This window comes from Cygnus atratus, chromosome 2 (genome assembly GCF_013377495.2).
Source record: "Cygnus atratus isolate AKBS03 ecotype Queensland, Australia chromosome 2, CAtr_DNAZoo_HiC_assembly, whole genome shotgun sequence".
NCBI lineage: Eukaryota > Metazoa > Chordata > Aves > Anseriformes > Anatidae > Cygnus > Cygnus atratus.
Window position 1 is genome coordinate 24,976,367 of NC_066363.1, and position 18,343 is coordinate 24,994,709.

An 18,343-nucleotide genomic window follows, 5' to 3' on the forward strand; every position below is an offset into this window, starting at 1 on the left:
GCTTAAATTCTTACAAAGTATCCTTTAATCCAAATAAAGTTCTTCCAAATCTTTTGCTTTTGTGATTGTGGTTTCTACTGTACTGTTTTTGGTGCTGATTTTGTTCAAGATATTTGCCATTAGACACTGGCTCATTTTGTTGTTTAAAGCAATTCAGCCTCATGAAAAATTATTTGTAACTTTAAAAAAACCTTTTAAACTCAGTTATTTTGTTAAATCCTCATTAATAGGGCTTTCACATTACCTTTGGGGAATCTTTTACTTTTTTCATTTATTTTTGTCCTTTATTTTTTTGAGTAAAAATAAGTGAATGTAATTGTAACCTATATGGGGCAGCATGCAGAATATAATTCTGTAGTGTTGCTTCATGGTGCCCCAAAATCACAAAAAACCTCCCTATTGCTTCAAACTGCTCAGGAGGGTTTCAAGTGGAATCTTTAAAATTTCATGATGGAGCTGCTAAAGCATGGCTTCTTATTCAGGGCTGGGAGTCTAAAATGACTCGCCTATTTTTCTTCAAACTTTGTAGAAAATTTTTCCTCAGCCGTGTAAATAAGCCTGACACATTCACCACAGACTAGTGGAGAGAACTGAATTACAGATGGCTAAAATCGGGGCTTGCATATTGATTGAAGCCTGGCTTCTATCTCCACTGCAAACTCTCTCTCTCTCTAATACACTTCCCTCTTGCTTGCTAGAAATGTGCTGAATCTCCACAGAGTCTCAGAAGAAGAAATGTAATGTCTTAAATGAGAATGCTTACAAATGCCTTGCTGGTCTGACAGTGTGGCATTATTTAATATGAATTCAATGTAGTATTAAAAAATACTATGTTTCAGCACCTGCGGTCTGGAATAGTGATTGACAACCAGCATGGGGCAGGGCAGAGGAGGCAATCCAGAAGGTACGTGACCCTATATAAGGAGGAGATGGCACTTTTGCAGGACTGCAGGCTCTGGCAGCTGCCCTGCGTGCTGCTCAGTGCCTGCCCAGGCAGCCCAGGCGGGCCCTGCTCTGCGTCCCACAGGCAGGCCTTCAGCCTGGGCATGCCTGCCTCCATCCCTTCTGCACCCATACGTCCCTGTCCTCGGCTGCTCTGCTCCAGGAGTGGGGCTGCTCCCCATCTCCCCTTCCTCCACGTCCACTAGGGGCACCCCAAAACCCTGCAGCAGCAGAGCACACCTACCTCATAGAGGTAAACTGTGCGTTTGTGTGTGGGGGGTCCTGGAAGACAAGGGAAGGGTTAGCCTGGGGTGGGTGAAAGGGGTGAGCAGGGAGGGAGGGAAGAGGAAGACAGAAGGTTGATGTCTCATTGCACCCTACAGCACCTCACACAGCAACCTACCAAAACACACCTGTCCAAAAGGTGTGATAAGGCCAAGATAAGCGGTGGTAGCATGGGCTTTTTAGCCTTGGAACAATGACTTCAACATATTTTTCATCCCTGGTGTGGAAGAGGAGCATGTCTGCTTTATTTGCTGGGGACTGTCTTAATGAATTTTCCCATAACTGTGCCTATAAGATTCACTGAGCATTCTGTGTTTGTAAAGAGCCTGTGACTCTTTAATCTATCTCTGAAGACCTAATGTTATTGCTAACTGCAATGGAGACAGGTAATAACCACTACATCATACAATGTGCTTTAGTTCGTAGGGATAGTATCAATCTGAACATTATTATTATTATTATCGTTATTATCGTTATTATTGTAATTATTGTTATTTATTATTATTATTATTATTATTATTAATTTCTATCATTATTGAATAGTGGTTCCTCCACTCCTATATAACCAGTTTCCAGTTTCATTGCAGATATAGATATAGGTATGGCTGGTTAGAATGTTTCTTTCTTAGAGAAAGATGGTATTTTGTCTTTTTATAGACACATTGAAATAGTTTCCCTTTTACAGAAAAATGAACCAAACTACCCTGGTGGCTTTTAGAAAGTAATTCATTCCTTGACTAAAAGTTGTATATATATATGAATTTGTATATAAATGACATCTTTTTGAGTCATATGGGTCTTACGAAATGCACACGGTAATAACAGTTTTATCTCTTTATTCACATTTGTATGAGTTTTAGAGGCAAGCTTAATTACCTGCTTTGTGAAAAGTGGAAAGATGGTTCTTACTATTTCATTAGTTAAATGATCAAGGAAAAAACCATCTATTTATAGAAGAGAAAAATCCTGATCACACATACCACCCACTACCAAGTTGTTATTTTAGAATGTGTGCTCTTCTTTTTTATGTTAAAACATTTGTGCTTTGATGAAAGCAAGATTTAGCATCAACTGTGAGATAACATATAAAGAAACCATTCATTTCTTTGATGGTTTATACACACAAAACTGATCAGAATTTTGCTTTTTTATTTCTAGGAAGAACCACATAACCAAGTGTGATGGCAGTGCTGGAGAATATTTCTAGGTACATCCGTTGTGAGCATGACTGCATGTTAGGTGTATGTGTATGTCTGTGTGTGTGTATGTGTGTGTGCGTTTGCACATCATACATGCATATATAAATACTTGCGGAAGACACTTTACCTACATTCAGTGGCTTTTACCTCAAGAGTCTCTGTGCACTAAGCAGCTGCGTGAAACAGCTACTAGGAAGGAAAAGGCTCTTAAGATGATGTAATATTTTCACCCATTAGTTAGAACACAGAACTTATCTCAAAGATAATACAAGGAAATATATTTCCATTAAGCACAATATTTCATAGAATTCTGTACTGATACCATACAGAGAACGTTTCTTAGAGAATACCTAACACTTCACTTGAAAAGTGTTTTATCTCTATATAAAAATAAAGAAGCAAAAATAACATCAGTATCATCACAATACCTGGTTCAGAGCCCATGGAAGTGTAAGAAAGACTTGCCAATGCTTGCTATGTACTAAAATCAAAACCATGATGCCTTAATCTCTGAGGTGCAGAGCAGTCTTCCATGGAATATGGGATGGCTCAGGTTTTTACAGAAGTGGTCAGCTTTGCATGCAATGAGGCCTATCTTGATATTGCAGTTTATACAGAGATACGTAAAGGCATTGAGAGTGATGGGCTTTTAAAAAAGTGGCCACTCTTCAGTCCTGCTTCAAGATCCAATAATCAAATGAAATTTCTAGGCTGAAAGAGGAAATTCTAATAATCCACCTCAGAGCTGAAAAAAAACACAACGGCAGGAGGAAATAAACACCATTGATTTCTTATGTGGTTAAGTCAAACACCTACTAGAAGAAAGAATTCCTTGCACAATACCAAAAGAAAAAAAAAGCCTTAAAAAGATGGCAGCCTGCGTGGGTGCCTTGGAATGCACGTCTTGTTCTGGATCTGGCCACAGCAATCTGGCCCATTGCCACTCATGTCAGTCACCTGTTGACATTAGCTAGCTGAGGAAATGGTTGCAATTTCTAGTATCTGATCTTGAGCCTTGTTCCAGTTGCTTTGCTCTGCTCTACATGTTTAGGTAGCCACAAAACCAACTCACCTTGTACCATCCATATTCCCACTGAGCTGGGTAGCATCCATCTTTTCTTTGGTCTCTCACCTCACTTATGCCCAGTCTCTGGGAGAATGAGACCATGTAGCTCTAGCTTGTACCAAGAAGCAAACCATGGTTGGCTCCAAGAAAAGGGGATGCTGAGATTTCCTGAAGATGCCCTTGTGACTGCCTGGTCTCTTTCTGAGTTCATCATGGCTAGACTAGAGAATCCAAGCCTTGCCACTTAGGGTTTGGCTTTATAATGAAGAACAGCTTTCCATTGCTACTAGAAAACCAGTCTGGTTAATAGAAAAAAGTCTCCCCACTTCCTGGGGCGCTGTGTTAGGCTTTGGTTCTCAACAGAGAAACCTAAATAAAGCAAAACCATGAAGGCCACCACAGACCTCTCTCCCATGGAGCTTGGGTACTCTTCTATTTCAAACCATCTTTAACAAAAGGAGATGATGCACAAACAAAATGCAGTCTCAAAGAATAGAATAAATACTGCCAGTTATCTAGGTGATAGGCTTTACTGCAGACTCTATGGCTACTTCCAGATGGGAAAGAAGGTAGAATTTAAAAAAATCATTTTTCTCATTAAAATTTGTAATTAAATATGAACACCAAAAATGGCCTGAACAAATGAGTCACTTTCAAAAAGACGGAAAGAATCCAAACCATTTACAGGCACGTGTAACCCCTGTGTGACAGCTTAACACAGAATTCTGCTAGGAACTGGAATTGTTATAGATTTTTATGAAAAAAAGTTTTCCAGCTTGGGACTTTATAGAAGGGGAAACTTGGTGCAAGCAACTTCTATAGGATAGAGTTTCCATTCAGTTGAGAATGAAACTTATGAGCTACTGCTGTGCTTTGAGTTAATGGCAAGACCTGTATAGGAAAGTAAAGACGCAAATAACAATCAGTGCATGCATGTAAGTAAGAGAGTTTTATCTTTGCATCTGGCAGTGTGTGCAGAGGACGTGTGCATCAGCAGGTTAGCTGCTGAGTAAAGCTTACCTAGCCTTCATCCAGAATGTGTAATAAGGGCAAAATAAGCTCAGTCACAATTAATCTGAAAATATTTCTCCAAATGTCTTTTGTACTGAAAGTCTGATTTGGACAAGAGTAGTCTTTGGCACATCTACAATTAAGATATTGGTCTGGGTAACTTTCAAAGCTGGTACACAAGAGAAATCTCATATTACTTTTCCATAATGAGGCTACATTTTAGCAACTCTTGTTAAAAATTACTGTTGTCACTTTGGGCTCTCTTCGTTGATATGTCCCATCAACTCCTAGGAGAAACACTCATTTACCCGTGGCACCAAGAGCTGTAACCCTTCCCAAGCAGCATGGTGTGGTATGGTGGGAGCTCGTACAGCACCTGATGCAGCGTTACGCAGCCACACAGCTCTCCTTCACCAAAGAAGACTGGTGAAGCGATGTCCCTGTTGGAAGTAGAAGCTTGTGCTGCTAGTGATACAGGCTCTAGCATGGCTTAAGGAAGGGCCTGGAGGCAAAGTACCAGTGTCACTGATAGGATATTAAAGGTTTGGTGGAGCAACATCTGCCAATGATACTCATGTGAAGCAATAGTTTACAGTTAAACCTCCTATATTACAGCAAAACCCAAAAGGAACCCAGGGTTGCAAACAAGGCAGCTTCTCTGCAGTAGAAGCTCCTCTTGGGGATGCATCTGCCCTCACTACTTCAAACTTCAGTCCTATTATGACAGCTGACATGAATGCGGAAGGATAAATGAAAACAGAGGCTTGGAACCATAAAGGTTTCAAAAACAAAAAACAAACAAACAAAAAAGATGAACTTACTGTCTGCAATGGACAGATAGGTATATGTGTTTATACACACATGAATGAATCACAGATCATTAGAAATGAGTTGTGGTTTGAAGTAAATAGCAGGACAAGGACCGGCTGTAGGCCTGTAATTTCATGGCAAAGCCAAGGACTAGATAGAAAGGACAGAAAGGCTAAGAAGAGTCTTCAGGGTGTCAGAATATCATATTTAAATATCTTTGTAGGCTTCAGACCCATCAAAATGTTGGACGCTAGCCACTGACCTTCCATGGTTATGAGTTTTGTAGACATCGTTGCTCATTAAATTCATTTCTTAATCTGAAAGTGTCTGTGAGTATTCAGTGTAGACGGTCACACATATTTATAAAGACCTTCATAGCAGAAACAAGCACCCGTGTTTCAGCTGAAGCTCTACTGTGTGATGTATGTTTAGGCAGGCAGATACTCTAGATACCTGGATGTTCTCCACAGAAGTCCATGTGGAGTCCCATCTAAGTGAAGCCCACGACTAGGAGTGGCAGTGGAAGCAATATATGTCTGCATCTACATTAACATCTTTTACAGATGTTATTATGTTAATCTCAAAGTGGAAACACAGCCTGAAGGGGACTTAACAGGCACTTCCTACGTCCAAGAAAAGAATTTGACCACTAGGCTAGGGGCTTTTTGGGTGACAGCTCTTTCCTTGCCTTTGCTGAAGCCAAGTCACTATTCTGCCAGGAGTATATGAGTCATGGGGCAAGACTGTGTCTGAAAGTAGCTGAGTGCTTAAGGACAATCAGCTGGAAGGGGCGAGGAGCCGAGTTTCTGGATACTGCTCTCTGGAATGTGTATGCATTTTACATTAGACCAACACTGGATAAAAATAAAGTCAGGCATTAATTACATTAACCAGGCTGGAGTCTACCTTGGATCTAGGCAGAATTTATTCTCTCTCTCTGACTAATAGATGGTACTCAGAAAATCTCTAGAGGGTGGCACTCTGTTTTGTTCTGTGGAGAGAAAAGCAACATCGCCTCCCTTGCTACTTGATACACCACTCATTGGCCAAAACTTATGATTCGCAGTACAAAGTGAAGCACAATTTTTTTAAAGAACCCCAAAGAAATTTTGTTCCCTTGCTAAGTGCTAGAGGACTTAAACTGATCTTAAGAATATGAAGATTTAGCAGGACAACAAGAATATTATAGCTGGTCCAGTACTAGAACATGCAAAGCTTTATTTCCCAGTTCTAACCTTAAAGTTTGTATTCTTATTTTTTGTTATTTTTAAGAAGCCAGATTACTTCAGGAAATTAATTATGGATAGATCAGTTGGGCAAAAAAGATCTGACTTAGTCTAGATTGCTGAGGACTCCTCCAGAGTGGTAATAGTCTTATAAAAATGTAAAATGTTCTATTGTGAAAATGATGTTGCAGAACAGCCTTTTACAGATGACTCATCTCTCTCAAAATTGATACAAAAAAGCATCTTATTTAATCTGGAGAGATAAAAGCTTCAGACAATATAAAAAGGAATGCTCAAGGTAATGAGTGCTTTCATGTTACAAGTTCTCATGTCTGAGGGCACTGCATCAGGCTAAAGGACAATGAGATAAGAACAATATTGCTAGTTACTAACAAATGGCAGATAAAAGAGCTCTTCTGGGTTCTGATGAAGTGACAGCATTCTACACATTCCAGTGAGTTGAGAAAGTTTGCCTGAGAACAGCAGCTATGTTACATGTGAAGTACCACTGAACAAGCATATCTCTATGTTTTCAAATTCCAGCGTGAGTAATGGCTCTTTCCCTCCTCTCTTAAATTTGAACAGAAGCTCCCTCTCTCCTTCTGCACATGCAGGACTAACTTGCCGTGCTTCAGTGTCCATTAAGACGCATAAATGTATATGCTGAAAGTAAAGAGAAGTTCAGTAGGACTCCATGGCCGGGAGCCAATGTTTACAATCCCCTGGGTGGGAAATGCCGGGTGAAAGGCTCTCCATGGCAGGCTGTAGGAGTCTTTGCTGTTGCCGCCAATGACCTTCTGCCTCTGTTTGCAAAGTAGCTCCCTTGTTAACCCCTTGTACACTGTGTGCAGAAAGGTCTAAGACAGGAAACACTTTCTCTAAGAGTCCAAATCCACTTCCAGGCATCTGTTTGACAGACTCTGATTTCAGGGCTGGTTAAGGAAGTGTGCACTAATATACATACTCTGCATTTGCTGTCTGAGCTGCTGCGCTGAGATGTATTTTTAATATTCCAGATTTGGATTTAATTGTGCTCTGCATGTTACAAAGTGAACATTCCCAGCTTCAGGCAATGGACATCAGTTTATAGGCACAAGCATCATGAAACACGGGCATGCTGAGCCTCCAGGAGAGAAGGAAACATCCGATTTACACAGAAATGCTTTAGCTCTCCCTAACCAATCAGTAGCAGCGTTGTTTGCTGCTAGTGGCAATCCCTCCTCCTCGAGACTCCTGGGGAGGAATGATGCTCAAAGACAGGCTGAACTGCCACTGGTGTGGTGGAGACACACCACGAGGGAGCACCCAGTATGGAATGGAAATCTGCTGCTTTAAAAGGTTTTGCCTGAGGATGAAAAATATATGCAGGAGGTCTCCTCCTGAGTCATGTCCCTTTTGCTGCTCTGTGAATCACTCATGGATCCTAACTCTCCAGGAAGAGTCCTTATAAAAATGATAAAAATAGACACGAAAAAAAGGTCTTCTAAACTGTTTATCTCAATATGTAATCCATCCTTGAATAGGAAGAATAAATCAAATAGAAACTAATACTTAAGAGCTAGTGTAAGTATTCTAATGGTCTGAGAGAGGGAGCCAAGAGCCCTTGTGAGAACATCAGCCTTGCCACCAGTTGACTATATTGCCTTGGAAAAATCAGTTTCATAGTCTATATGTGTTTCTCCATCATCATGATGATGCTTGCCTGTGCCTTTTCCTCACAAAGATCTGTACTGAGAAGCAGTCATTCCATGCAAAAATCTACCTGCATATTCATTGCAAGGAAATAAGAGTGCCCGTCACCTCCAAAAAACTTCCACAGCATTAACAGCCATATAGGGATGGCAATATATACCCCCTTCAATGAACTGTCAGAGAAATTCATGTAAATAACATGCTCTAGTCATCAGGAAATCCTTCATCGTATGACTCCATGGAAGGTGAGGAGGAGAGGAGAGAAAAGCAGAGCTAGAAGCTAGAGCTCCTGCAGAGAGACCGGGCCCATGAGCGTGCAGCTCTGGGACAGGGGCAGATCAGAAGTCCCTAATGATCCTGCATGGTCCAAGGGGTTAAACTTAAAGGTACACAGAAGGTTCACAAAAAGCCGATAGGACCTCACCTATTTCTGTGAGGCAAAAATGTCATGCACGAAAAAGCTAACGTTATTAGTCTGTGTTAAAGAAACAACAACAAAAAACTCAAACAACAAAAAAAAACCCACACAACTGGACAGGCCATAAAAGCACTACCCTAACTCCAAATACACATTTAATTCCTACTTATTTCAGAGGAAGCTTAGGGTGGTTAGAGGAAGACATCATTAGACAGTGGAATCATGTATATCCATTTCTGCCTTTGTTTTTAATTTTTATTATTTTAAAAAGTAGTTTAGAGACAAGAAATTAGAAATACCCTATATTTTCTAGAGAATATAAAATTCTATTTAACAAATACTATCTATTTTTCTTGGAAAATGGCAGTCTGCAGGGAAAAAGATTTTTTTTATAATGGGAAAAAGGAACATTTATTTTAGCTTTTTTGGTTGTTGTTAATATCATGAGGTTATGTTACTGCTGTTTAAAATCATTAATGATTGTGGGATCAGAAACTAAATGTTTACAAGAGTAGACAGTATGGTTGTTATTAGAAGGATACTCTCATGCTGAATTTAGACCCAAGTTAGTTTTTATAATATGAAGCTTTTACAAAACATGGATCTAAATGACCCCTTCTTAAGCTTTTTTATTTACAAAGCATCTTTAAACACCAGATAAACATAGTTTTGTTTTGGGCTACTGCAAGAAGATCTGAAAATGAAACCTGTTTGAAATGAAGTAGGAAGAAGGATAAAATAATCTATTATCATAACCCAGCAAAAGGAAAACAGAAGTGAACAGCACAACTATTGAAAAAACAGAATGGATTTTACATCTTTTCAGATGCAGGAAAGGTGTTATCAGCAACAATGAAAGAGGCCTTTATTTCTTCTTCTGAATAATTGAAGTGTTAGTCTGGCAATATGCCTTGAAAGCAATTATGTGGAGACTCAGTACTTCTTAAAACAATTCTGGGTATAATCTTCAGCCTGAAAAATAATGCAGGGTACTGCAGATGACCTCTTAACTATCTTACAATTTCTGTCTCTAGGACTCGGGATGAATGACAGTTCACCAGGAAATGCTGTACACAGGAATGTCATGTACGTGTTGTAGCTCACATGTAAGGTACAAAAGTAGTTTTAATCAATTACATCTCAAGGAAGCAGACTACTTACCACTCCCATAATAACTAATCTATAAATATGTTTTTTTTTTTCAAAGTTTAAAAGACTTGCCTTGTTTTAGACTGGACAAGGAAACAGTACTTTTATGGGAAATGAAGCCTATTCTAATTAATCTGACTTCCAGTGAAGTGTTAAATATTTTATGCTGAATAATAGCTCATTAGGTTGCAAAAAAATCAGCTACCCAGACTTGTGCAGTGGTTGACACTGTCCCACATGACATCCTTGTCTCTAAATTAAAGAGATATGGATTTGACAGATGGGCCACTTGGTGAGTAAGGAATTGGCTGGATGGTCGCACTCAAAGAGTTGCGGTCAGCGGCTCAATGCCCTGGTGGAGATCAGTGATGAGTGGTGTTCCTCAGGGGTCAGTATTGCGACTGGCACTGTTTAACATCTTTGTTGGTGACATGGACAGTGGGATTGAGTACACCCTCAGCAAGTTTGCTGGTGACACCAGGCTGTGTGGTGCGATCAACAGACAGGAGGGAAGGGATGCCATCCAGAGGGACCTGGGCAGGCTGAGAGGTGGGCCTGTGACCACCTCATGAAGTTCAACAAGGCCAAGTGCAAGGTCCTGCACCTGGGCCGGGGCAATCCCAAGCACAAATGCAGGCTGGGTGGAGAATGGAAAAAAAATTTATCAGGCTGAGAGAGCAGGGGTTGTTCAGCCTGGAGAAGTGAAGGCTCCGGGGCGGCCTTCCAGTATATAAACAGGGTCTACAAGAAAGCTGGGGAGGGACTTTTTACAAGGGCATGTGTGATAGGACAAGGGGTAATGGTTATAAAATAAAAGAGGGTAGGTTTAAATTAGGTATAAGGAGGAAATTCTTCACTATGAGAGTGGTGAGGCACTGGCACAGGCTGCCCAGAGAAGCTCTGGATGCCCCATCCCTGGAGGTGTTCAAGGCCAGGCTGGATGGGGCTTTGGGCAACCTGGTCTGGTGGGAGGTGTCCCTGCCCATGGCAGGGGTTGGAACTGGGTGATCTTCAAGGTCCCTTCCAACTCAAATCATTCTATGATTTTATGAAAATTAGGACTTTCATTTTAATGAGAGAAAAAGACAATATCTAAAGCAATTTTGATATTGGTATGGCTATGTACTAAGCATAGATCTGCTCTTGAACTTCACTGACTTCAATGGGACTTCAATGGAGTCTCATGCCTGCCAGTGATCAGTACTTAACAACACTAATTTCTATCATAGATCTGATCTTTTTCATGACCAGTGTTTTTACACTACTGTGAATGCTTGTGACAAACTGACATCCCCAACTGTGCATTCGTTTTATTTATAGATGCCATTAGGGACTGGAAGTGTGTAGTGTCTTTAAAGTGAGTAAGAATCATTTTACACACGTGGTAGAATACACAACAGTTGGCTATAAGGGTATGTGGAAGGGGTCCGTGCATAGGGAATAGCACATATATAAATAAAACAAAGTGATTTTGCACCTTGGATTCTACTGAGGGAAACAAAGAGTCTCTTTGAGACATTCTCAAAACTCTCCAGATTCCTTATGGTAAGGGAAAACAATCATGAGCAGCATGTATATACACCTTCAAGCTGCTAGCATGGCATATTACTGAAGATTACTCTATTCAGCATCTTATAACTTCACCAAAATTTCACTGATTACAATAATATTTTCCATGCTGTATCTCTCTGGCTTATACTCAGATTTATTGGAATATTTCAGCTGAAGTAGTTCAGGGGTTTCCATGAATGAGGCTAGGGAAAAATACATGGTTTGCACATCTTAAATTCTGGTGACCTTGCTTTTGAGAAGCTCTGGTGCCCTCACATTTTGGAACAAAGGCTGTGGAACTTGGCCTCTCTGCCACTCCTGTAAAACTTGCCTCCAAATTTGGCCATGTCATAAATCTGAAAAACAGCACATGCTCAGTAAGGACTTGCACTAGTGCATAATTATTGCACTTTCAGAAGGTTTTGGTTTGAATGAGCACACTTCAGGCCAGCTCCGGGGAGCTCAGCGGGACATCATGGCATCTCAAGCTTCTGACTGTGCAGACAGCCTGTTACGCTATAAATGCCCCATCCCATGTTTGAAGGGGAACCTATCGCACTCAGCCACAGAGATGAAAATAGCTGGACAGACTAGGGGAATAGCGTATGAAAGCCAGATTAAGAGATGACTAAGACATCCCCTTCTTGGGTTTAAGAACAATCAGGGCTGGATGTGTGTGGAGAGATGGGGTAAACGAAACTGACTGAGAAAGAAGACTATGAGCTACAGAGGGAAGAAAAAGGAAAAACGACCAGCAAGGCATATGAGACTGGGATCAGGAAAAAAACTCCACATGGAGACAGGGACTGCTGAGGAAGGCCTGAAGCTGAAAGCTGGGGTGACTGAGGGGCAGGCCTGGTGCCCAGGGAAAGCAGACTCCACAGAGGATTTGGGGTGGGAGTTAGATCTAGTGGAGAAAGGCAGTGGGGCTGGAGGAGAGGTAGAAAAACAGGTTTAAGGGGAAAACATACCAGTAGTTGTGTGTTGGAAGATGAACGGGGACAAACATCTGGGAAATCCACTGGCAATGTGTCCTGCCTCCTAGTTTAGTCAGCTATTTATGACAGTCCTCCACTACAGCCAGATACTCTGTGAGCTCAAGTTGAAGAAACCTACATTAGTGATCCATAGGTTCAGCCCTGTTGATAAGCAGTGTGCATATGAATATAGTATCAAGTGAATAAATTCCTTTATGTTTTTTTTCTTTTCTTCCTTTTTTTTTTTTTTTTTTACAGAAGACAACTGCACACATACAAAGAAATAATGGAATAGATGACTTCCATATTTTGCAGCTAAAACCAATCACAAAAATCTCTGCCCTAAAACCAAAAAAACAAACAAAGAAAAAACAAAGTACTTAATGCCAGAAAGAGCATGTGAGTTGGGAAGTGAAAACAAGCCTGTGGCAACAAGGGCTGCTGGTGACTAGAAGATGGTCCAAGTAAATCCAAAAATGCAGTATAAATATATGACGATTTAAGCTCATATTAAGAACTTGCTCCCTGTCAATTGAACTGCAGGCCTGCAGCTGTAAACCCTGTCACTGCCTAATGCAGTTGGTTTTCACCTGTATACACATTGATAGTCTTCACACCACCTTTCACCTTCTTTGGAGAGGCTGCCTAATAATATCTGCAAGGCTATTTTAACTGTAGAAGAGAATAACAGCAACCTGTTCTTGTTTATTTTCTTTGCTGTGTACTAGTAGTGGCAAAATCACTTACTATACTGTGTACAGTGAATCAGGAGTATAAAACTTCCTTAGAAAGATGCCAATACTTTAACTGTTTATAATGACAAAGAAAATAGAAAAACAGTATCAAACTAGCATGTTTATGCAACCTCCTGTTTTTATCCAAGTGTTAATGCTATATTGTGGGCTTTTCCCTAAACCAGATAACTGTAAGTACTGATTTCATTGATGAGTTTTAAAAGGCAGCATTCACTGCTACTGAGGGTCTCCTCCTTGCAGCTGTTGCAGTGATGGCTTATACTTAATGAATTTTTCTCCCTGTTCCCTCTGAAAACTCAACACCTATAATTTAACATTTAAAACACAGCCTCTATTTAAACATCTCACAACAACGAAAATGCATACGCATTGAGAGCATTTTATTTCTTGTAACAAAATCATTAGATTCATGCAGCAACAACTGAACTGCTCCATACACAGTATATAGTTAAAACTGCACAACTGAAGCCAAAATATGCACAGCTAAAAGGAATGTTACAGGGGGGCCTCTCTTAGTGAACAAAGCAGGCTCAGTTTGGCTCTTTTTCCCCAGCGCTACCACATCCGCACATCGTTAGTTGGAAAATTCCAGATATATGCTGTAATTTTTTGTGCTTTTTTTTCCCAGTACACTTGAGGCTTTAGTGTCCAGATGCCATTTTCCCCCCCTTATCTGTCCCTGCTAGTTTGGGTCTTTGCCAGTTGTGGTCAACAATTAATACAGCAAAAGAAAAATACAGTACACTCCCTGGCAACTGGCAGAGGCTCACAGGAAATACCAAATAAAAACTTTATTATGTATTGTTTAACTATTTTGTTTGCCTGTGGGCCACCCTGTTGTTGGTGTAATTTAGAAAAGCATGCTCCATCTGGATGATCTGTGCGCAGGCTCATTGTTCCCAGAATCTGTCACGCACAATCACTGCTTCAGCCTGTGGCCCTCTGCAGAAAGAAGCAAAGGCATGGCAGCCCTCCAGCCTGCATTCCTTTTCATTAGACAACTTGTGACCAAATGTTAGAATAGAAGAGTAACCTTTTAATATTCATGTAATTAATTTACTTTCCCCTTTAATTATAAACCTTCACGTGAAAAGAAGAAAATAAAAAGACTTTCCTTCATGATTCTCCTCCCTCCCCCATCCTTTCTGCTTGTTTTTTTGGGACATGGAAGGTGCTGGGAGTTTCATTATGCATAGGTACCGGCACCTATGAATATTGGGAAATTCTCATGGTCATAATACTTGTGTGGGTTTTTACGTATTAATTGCTCTGATACATTGAATATATTCTGAATTATAATAAAACGGAGAAATGAAATTCTTTCCAGCTATATGCCCTTGCAGCATCTGCTTCCTTGTCTTAATCAGTGGGGCAATCCATTGAACACAAAGCCATTCTTCTATATTTGAAAACACAATAGACATCTAATTGAAGCTGCTTTTCATACTAAGGTCACCTTATGACTCAAAATACTGTGTCATATGGGATTTTGGCTGTGCGGGCTTAGGTTTGCCAATTCTCCTCTTTTCTTAAAAACCAGTGCCGTTTTTTTCAGCTGAGGTTAGACTAATGCTGAACTTTTTAACATGATACAAACATTTGCCTCCCACAACCCAACAACTACATTTGCTTGCTAAGGAAAGCATCTGTTGATGCCGGCGGTAAGGTTCCCCCATAAGAGTTAATTGCAGCACACTGAGCTGGGGCCTAAATTTCCATGTTTACATCTTCATTGCTGCAGCCCATTCAAAGGAATCCCATTGGAATAGGTGGTAATTCAAGTAGATGAAACTAAGATAGAAATTGCGTGTCTTCAAGTCACAGGATTTAAGTTCTTGTTGTCTGATTTTGATTGCAGGTTCAATAGCTGATGAGGACATTAAAAACTCACAGAATTCACTTGGCATATCAAAGGATGGGGGTCCAAAGGCAGTCAAGTATCCTATGGTTTCCATGGCAACTGAACAAATGTTACTGAAGTTCACTCATTTTTCTATTATTAAATAGGTATAACTGCCATGTTGAGTCTGCAAGTGATCAACATAGATATTAGTGGTTTTGCTTAGTTCGTGCATCAACCCGTCATAGGAATGAAAAATACCAACAAGATTTTCTTTTTGTGGCCACATGGGCACAAAGATAATGAAGCAAGTCGAGATGAAGGCAGGACTTAAAAAGTTTCTGGAATGTCTTTTAATTAGTTTTAAAATAGTACATAATTGAGTTGGAATGATTCTGTCTGTGAAGCACCTTTAGCAAAGAATAGAACAAAACCGATGCCATTTGTCACATTAATTGCAAATTCGGGGTATAATATTTCACATATTCACTAGGAAAGAATTTCAGCTATGTGGCAAATTAAACTGTTTGCTTATAAAAAAGTAGCATCTTCTGTCCAGAAGGCAAAGCAGCAATTGGAAATAAAAGTGAACTCAAACACTCCTTGGCCCAAAGCAACACAAAATAATAATAATAGAAAAAAAAAAACAACACCACAAAACAAAACAAAACAACAACAAAAAAGTCCTTGTCATTGTATTTGTTTGGCCTCATTTTCCCTGTTGAAGCACTGACTGGCCCTGTCTTATGCCTCCTCACTTTCTTTTTGCTTCTTTTCCTCCTAGATCCCTCTATTTACACTACACATAATGCTATGAATGTGCCAATATACAGTATTTGCAGGAAATAAAGATGTTAGGAAGTGTGCTAAGCAAAATGCTAAGAGGTAGGATGGGCTTTATGCTAGACAGAATAGTGTAATTTTAAAAATTATTACAGCATGCTTATGACAAGTCACTTACAATGCAACAGAGGTCAAGCTCCTCCTACAATTCCAAACTCCTTTCCCATTTTCACTCCCTGGCCAAATAAGCTTGAATGCTAATGTAAAAACTCTGTAATTTAATTTACATGTATTTAAATTGAATTCCTGAAAGGATAACACCCCGAGAATTAAGAGCCATATACATAACTGCACATGGATGCTTACAAATGTCTCAGGAGAGTAACACACTCACATAAAATCTTCCAGAAATCTCCTTTCCTCTGAGGAACAGGAGATAGAATTAAAACCCTTGATTAGAAGCATTTTGTGAACTAATAAGAAAAATTAATGTATTAACTAGGAATTTATCGTGGCAGTAGAAATATTTAATGCTTGGCCATAAATATACAATACTATAAATGTCTTCAAAAAAGGCTATAAAAGAAAACTAGATCTTGATTGAAATTTGCCCTTAACACAGTGATGTTCTGGTCCATGACAAGGGGGTCTTAAAAGTGAATCATCTCTGCTGAGGGAATTATGACAGCAAAAGCTTAGCTGTAGGCAAGTTCGTTCCTGATGTCAAAACATAAATCCATCTTTTCTCTAAATGAGCTTCACCTGATAGGATAGTCCTATAACTTCCCTCATCTTTACAGCCCACTATCTTCAGTTCCACTGGCCAAATGTGGGAATCCTTTGCAATGTCAATACTGTCCCAGCTCCATATATACACACATACAAGCCATGCAAAGGAGAATTTCCTGAAGACTACAGTGAAAAAGTGCAGGATATAACAGTTCTATTGAGCTCCCCAGTTGGACAACGTGCTTACACAGACAGATTAGTTCTGTGAAATCCTCAAAGCAATGTTCAGAGCAGGGTATTTTAGTCCTGAAATGAATGCTCCATCAGGATGAAAGGGCTTCCCTTCTCCATTTTAGCATGTGTCTCACCAGGAATTATCAAGAGGTTTGTGCTCACAGCTCCAAATGGGTTACACACATGAAAGAACGTGTAGGAAATCTTCAGAAGAAAATATTAGATCCAACAGATAAATGATTGTCTGTCCCATATCATGTTGTCTTTTCAGACTTCTGGGCTTAATTACAGCTATTGTCTATTGCGTTAGTCACATAACGAACCTAATGTAAATCAGACAACCTGGTATATGCACACTGTTCTGCACACTAACGATGTAGAGAAGTGGAAACAACAGCTGTTTAATCCCTTCCTGGTGAATCCACTCTTGATAAAAAAATCCTTTTAAAAAGGTGAGGGCTGAAGCTATTGGACAGATCTGGATGGAGCATTCTACTCTGAATATAAGGGAAATGAGAACATATACACATGGAGTAAGGAAAAAAAAACAACAAAGTTTTGGAAAAAAAAATATCATCACTTTCATGTTCTGAGAACAGCTGAAGGTTTTGTTGTTGCTTTTCTGTGAGCTTGTGGTAATGTCCAAAGGCTGCAGAAGGGGATAAATGTGAGCTTCAGAGTTAGCAGGGTATGAGTCCCATTTTTAGCTAGGGGACCAGACGGTTTGACAGGGGAGCAGTGCAACAGTCAATGTGTCGAAGGCGACTGTACACGGAATCTGCACAGAGCCTCCTCACAGCGGGGTGGGAACTCCACCCCTTTTAGGGCCTCCAGAGCTCTCCGCAGGGTAAATATATAGCTGATGTTGCAAACACAAAGTAGAGCGAGACAGAATTCAGGAAACTCAGGCTAAGTTCAGAAGATGTTTACATTGACTATAAAAATCTGAAAAGTGTTTACATTGAGAGAGGCTTTCTTCTTTTCTGGCTTAATACATAGTCTTTATCCAAACTTGTCAAAACATAATGTGCACACTTTCTAATTTTTAACCTGTATTTACCTGACACAAACATTCTTTTTTTCTATATTTCAAATGTTTTATCTAATGTTACTTTTTAATCTGTTGCACTTTTCACCATCTAGCTTAAATTTAATTTAATAATAAATTAATTTAATATTACCATTTCAGTAGTTTTGCTGATAACCGCAGTTATGGATACATTTTTTGCTTTTATGTAGCATTGATTGTTGGGTTAGTGGATCTCACCTGGTTACTATAATTTTTAAATGATGTACTCGAAGTATTAACAATGCCTTTCAATGCTTCTTCATATTCTTGAACTGTTGTAGGATTTTTCATTCACTCGTGCATTGAAAATGAATCACCTGCAAGGCCTCGAAAAGTTTAATTTGTTATTTTGACACCATTGCACTAACACTAGAAAAAGAAAAGGGGTCTGTATTCTGCAAAGTACCTGTGGGAACTCTGTCATAAAATCCCCTGAGCTGGACAGTCTCTTACATCAAATACAATTTCCGTAGGTCATTACTGCTCTCTGTATACTCTACTTGTCCAAAGCAGCTTGAGTACTTGTTCAGAGAAAGTACCTATATTTTTCAAATAGAATATGAAAACCTGGAATGAGAACCTGGCTACAGTGAAATTAAAGGGATGT

The 18,343-nt window shown here is 39.8% G+C and overlaps 1 protein-coding gene and 1 long non-coding RNA gene across 3 annotated transcripts in view; one reads left to right on the forward strand and one right to left on the reverse strand.

Annotated features, from left to right (window-relative positions):
- The window catches only part of CDK6 (cyclin dependent kinase 6), a 128,758-nt gene that overhangs the window by 37,442 nt on the left and 72,973 nt on the right, over positions 1-18,343 (reverse strand). The window lies entirely within an intron of this gene.
- On the forward strand, positions 676-15,058 carry LOC118247523 (uncharacterized). The gene is made up of 4 exons (XR_004778470.2): positions 676-904; positions 2,386-2,434; positions 9,684-9,735; positions 12,585-15,058. It is a non-coding gene; the product is annotated as an uncharacterized LOC118247523 (long non-coding RNA).